Source organism: Mustela lutreola, chromosome 3, assembly GCF_030435805.1.
Source record: "Mustela lutreola isolate mMusLut2 chromosome 3, mMusLut2.pri, whole genome shotgun sequence".
In the NCBI taxonomy this organism is placed as follows: Eukaryota; Metazoa; Chordata; class Mammalia; order Carnivora; family Mustelidae; genus Mustela; species Mustela lutreola.
The window spans coordinates 136610269-136615444 of NC_081292.1; the positions used below are offsets into that span (position 1 = coordinate 136610269).

A 5176-nucleotide genomic window follows, 5' to 3' on the forward strand; every position below is an offset into this window, starting at 1 on the left:
TTGTCGATTTTTGCCATTCTAACTAGTGTAAGGTGGTATCTCAATGTGGTTTTGGTTTGAATTTCCCTGATGACTAATGATGACGAACATTGTTTCATTTTTATTGTTTATTATTAGTTGAAGCTCCTTTAGACTTACCACTGCAAGTGCTAACTACTGCTTTTTTACTTCACTCCTTCCTTTTTTTTTTTTTTTAAAGATTTTATTTATTTATTTGACAGACAGAGATCACAAGTAGGCAGAGAGGCAGGCAGAGAGAGAGGGGGGAGAAGCAGGCTCCCTGCTGAGCAGAGAGCCCGATGCGGGACTCGATCCCAGAACCCTGAGATCATGATCTGAGCCGAAGGCAGCAGCTTAACCCACTGAGCCACCCAGGCGCCCATCACTCCTTCCTTTTGAGTTTAATTTCTTTCTTCATGAAATATATCTTCTATGTATTTATCTTGTTTGAGAGTTTAGCTGAGTACAGAGTTCTAGGCTGACTGAAAATTTTACTAAAATCTTTGAGAATATTGTGCCATCTCCTTTTAGCATCTTTTTTTTTTTCTGCAAGAAGGCAGGAATGCCCGAGTTATACGTGCCGCCCCACTGGGGTTCCCAAGGCCATCCCTCCTCCCCGCCCTGGTTTACAGGGCTCAGTTGTGTCCCTCCCCCGCCCCAGCCTGACCAGACCTGCCTCCTGCACTGCCTGTCTCAAGGGTCCTTAAAGCAGGGGTGTCCGTGGGCACAGGGCCCAGAGCCCACGCAGGGAGCGACGGCAGACCCCAGGCCACTCGGAGCAGCTCTCGGCCAGGGACGCACAACTTCCGGAAAGCGCTCCAGAGGGACCATCTCCTGGTTCATCCCACTGTCCGCAGCCGGCCGCCCGCTCACACTCGGACCCCTCAGAAAACCCACGCATTTGGCAATCCGAGCTAGAAGTCCGACGCCAGGGGCGCCCGCCATGCGCCCGCGGAACCCGCTGCCCCCACGGAACCCGCTGCCCCCACGGCGGCTCTGGGGCATGTCCGGCTACAAACCATTCTTAGCGCTCACGGTTCTGAGCACTGAGCGTAGAAATAGCCGCTTGCTCTTTGCCCCGACGGCCCAGGTGCAGCAGAGCAGCTGGACCCGGGGTGCCGGCAGGTCCAGCACCTGTGGGGCCGCCTCCTTTTAGCATCTTTTGATGAGAAAACTTCTATCAAATTTTTATCCCTTTATATATATAATCTGTGTTTTCTCTGAGATTAATTTTCTTTACATATTCTATATTTTCACCATGTGTCTGGGTGAATTTGTTCTATTTACTTTGGTCACAACTTGGGTTAATTCAACTGTGAATTCATGTGTTTTTATCACTTCAGGAAAATTCTCACTATTTAATGTGTTGTATTATTTTTTTAAAAGACTTAATTTAATTATTTGGACAGAGAGAGATCACAAGTAGGCAGAAAGGCAAGCAAAAGGCTCCCTGCTGAGCAGAGAGCTCGATATGGGACTCGATCCCAGGACCCTGAGATCATGACCTGAGCCAAAGGCAGAGGTTTAACCCACTGAGCCACCCAGGCGCCCCTGTGTTGTACTTTTTAAATAATATTCTCCATTTCTCTTACTTTCCATTTAGTGTTTTTCTTCTATTGTGCTGCATTTAAATAATTTCCATGTTTTTTGTCTCCAGATTATTATCTCTTCACTTGTGTCTAATCCGCTATTCAATCTACATTTTTAATTTTTCATTTGTGTGATTATATTTTTAATTTCTAGGTGTCCTTGTTTCTCTTTAAAAAATTGCTTTTCTTCTTGTATGGTATCCATTTTCATAATAATTCCTATTCCTTTTCTTTAAAAAAACTCTCTTTTTCTTTCTTTCTTTCTTTTTTTTTTTTAGAGAGGGGGAAAGAGAGAGAGCAGAGGGGGAGGGGCAAAGGAAGAGGGAGACAGAATCCCAAGCACAGTCCACACCCAGTAAGGGTGCCCAAGGTGAGGCTAGATCTCACAGCCCTGAGATCACAACCAGAGCTGAAATCAAGAGTCAGTCACTTAACCAACTGAGCCATCAGGCACCCCTAAAAAATCTTTTTAAACAATTTGAGCAATCCTGTTCTAATTTTTTTTCATTGTTTTATTATCTGCAATTCTCTTTTTTTTTTTTTTTTTTTTAAAGATTTTATTTATTTATTTGACAGAGAGAGAAATCACAAGTAGGTGGAAAGTCAGGCAGAGAGATTCTCAAGATAATTATTTTGTTTGTTGCATTTATTCATGTTGAGTGTTTGTGTGCATAATATGTATTTGTTATTGTGAGTTCATATCTAGAATAAATTATTATTATTATTATTATTGAGCTTCTTTTCTGATGAAATTGTCTTAGCTGGTGAATTCCTGAGCCATGAAGTATTACAAATTTATATGCTGTATCTGGATATAGTACAAGCTTAGAATTATAATTCTTTTTTAAAAAAACATTTATTTATTTGACAGAGCGAAAGAGATCGCACGTAGGCAGAGAGGCAGGCAGAGAGAGGGGGAGAGGCAGGCTCCCTGCTGAGCAGAGGGCCTGATGCAGGGCTCGAGCCCAGGACCCTGAGATCATGACCTGAGCCAAAGGCAGAGGCTTAACCCACTGAGCCACTCAGGTGCCCCTAGAATTGTAATTCTTTTTTTTTTTTTTAAGATTTTATTTATTTATTTGAGAGAGAGACAGTGAGAGAGAGCATGAGCGAGGAGAAGGTCAGAGGGAGAAGCAGACTCCCCATGGAGCTGGGAGCCCGATACGGGACTCGATCCTGGGACTCCAGGATCATGACCTGAGCCGAAGGCAGTTGTCCAACCAACTGAGCCACCCAGGTGTCCCTAGAATTGTAATTCTTAACGTATGCCTTTTCTTTTCAACACAAGGCACAGGACGAATAAAAACATCTTCACTATTTCTCCTCCATCAATGGGCAAGATTAACAAATGGGGCAATTCACCTAAGATCCAGTCTTTATCCATTGATTTCCATTCCATTTTCTGTATCTCCTCAGGACTCAGCCCACTTTACCTATTCTAGTGGAGCACTAGATCTCAGCCAGCAGCTCTAGTCTGACTTCAGCCTTTGTTCATTGCTTTGGCTTTGATTTTTCTTTTCATGTCTGGCACCTAAAGATTTCGCTTTCTTTTTTTTTTTTTTTTTTTTTTTTTGAGCTTGATTAGATATTTGCAATTTCTTAAGAATACTTCTTATCTAAGATTTTTATGCATTACACGATGGAGTCCAAACAGTCTACAATATTAGTAGAAGTTTCATCTTATTTTTTTACATTTTAATTATTCAGCCTAATGGGTACTGCTAGTTTATATTTAACTTTCATTATAAAATAATTAATGCATAAAAGAATGAAGACTAATTAAGCAAACACATATGTACCCACTATTCATCTTAAGAAAAAAGTACTTAACAGACACCTCAGGCAAGGGCAAAAAAAAGCTAAAATAAACAAATGGGACTACATCAAACTAAAAAACTTTTGCACAGTATAGGAAACAATCAACAATATGAAAAGGCAACTTACTGAATTGGAGAAGATATTTGCACATCATACATCCAGAAAGTGGTCAATATCTGAAGTACATAAAGAACTTATACAACTTAATATAAAAAACAAACAGACAAATAACTGGTTTCAAAAATGGGCTGAGGATTTGTATTTTTCCAAAGAAGACACACAGATGGCCAGCAGACACTTGAAAAGATGCTCTATATCACTAATCATCAGGGAAATACAAATCTAAACCACAGTAAGATACCACCTCACACTGCTCAGATTGGCTATTATCCAAAAGACAAAGAAACAACAAGAGCTGTTGAGGATGTGGAGAAAAAGGACCCTCATCTGTTGTTGGTGGGAATGTGAACTGGTGCCGCCACTATGTGAAATAGATGGAGTTTCCTCAAAGAATTAAAAATAGAGGGACACCTGCATGGCTCAGTGGGCTGGTTTTCAGCCCAGGTCATGATCTCTTGGTCATGGGATCAAGCTCCGAGTCAGGCTCTGTGCTGAGTGCAGGGTCTGCTTCAGATTTTTGTTCCCTCTCCTTTTGCTTCTCCCCCTTCTCTCGTGCTCTCTCTCTCAAATAAATAAATAAAATCTTTAAAAATATATTAAGAATAGAAATATCATACAGTCGGGATGCCTGGGTGGCTCAGTTGGTGAAGCACCTGCCTTTGGCTCAGGTCATGATCTCAGGGTTGTGGGATCGAGTCCAGCATTAGGTTTCTTGGTTGGAGGGGAGCCTGCTTCTTCCTCTGCCTGCCACTCCCCCTGCTTGTGCCCTCTTTCTCTCTCTCTGACAGATAAAAAAATAAAATCTTTAAAAAAAGAAGAAGAAGAAGAAGAAGAATAAGAAGAAGAAGAAGAAGAAGAAATACCATATAGTCCAGCAATTTCAGTAGTGAGTATTTATCTGAAGAAAATGAAACACCAATCCAAAGAGATATGTATGCCCCTATATTCATTGCAGCATTATTTTTTAAAGATTTTTTTTTAATTTGATAGACAGAGATCACAAATATGCAGAGAGGCAGGCAGGGGCGGGGGAAGCAGGCTCCCCACTAAGCAGAGAGCCTGATGCGGGACGCGATTCAAGGACCCCGAGATATGACCTGAGCCGAAGGCAGAAGCTTAACACACTGAGCCACCCAGGCGCCCCACATTGCAGATTATCTACAATAACCAAGATATGGTCCAACTGTCCATCTACAGAAGAATAGATAAAGAATATGTGGTGTGTGTGTATGTGTATAATGAAATATTACTCAGCCATAAAAAAGAATGAAATCTTGCCATTTGCAACAGCATGGTTGGTCCTACAGGGTATCATGCTAAGTAAACTAAGTGAGATAGAGAAAGATAAGTACCATATGATTTCGATTATATGTGGACCTAAAAAGCAAAACAAGTGAACAAACAAAACAGAAACAGACTTCTAAGTACGGGAAACAAACTGATGGTTACCAGAAAAGAAGGACTAGGGGAAGGAGGGCATGAAATAGGTGAAGGGAATTAAGAGGCACAAATTTCCAGTTATAAAATAAATAAATAAATAAATAAAATAAATAAGTTGTAGGTTTGTAATGTATAGGGAATATAGTCAATGATGTAATAACTTTGCACAGTGGCAGTAACTAGACTTAACATAGGGATCATCTGTACTG

The 5176-nt window shown here is 41.1% G+C and overlaps 1 non-coding gene across 1 annotated transcript; it reads right to left on the reverse strand.

Annotated features, from left to right (window-relative positions):
- Positions 1–1001: 1001 nt before the first annotated feature.
- LOC131828441 (small nucleolar RNA SNORA43) lies at positions 1002–1137 on the reverse strand. The gene has a single exon (XR_009352447.1). It is a non-coding gene; the product is annotated as a small nucleolar RNA SNORA43 (small nucleolar RNA).
- Positions 1138–5176: the final 4039 nt, after the last annotated feature.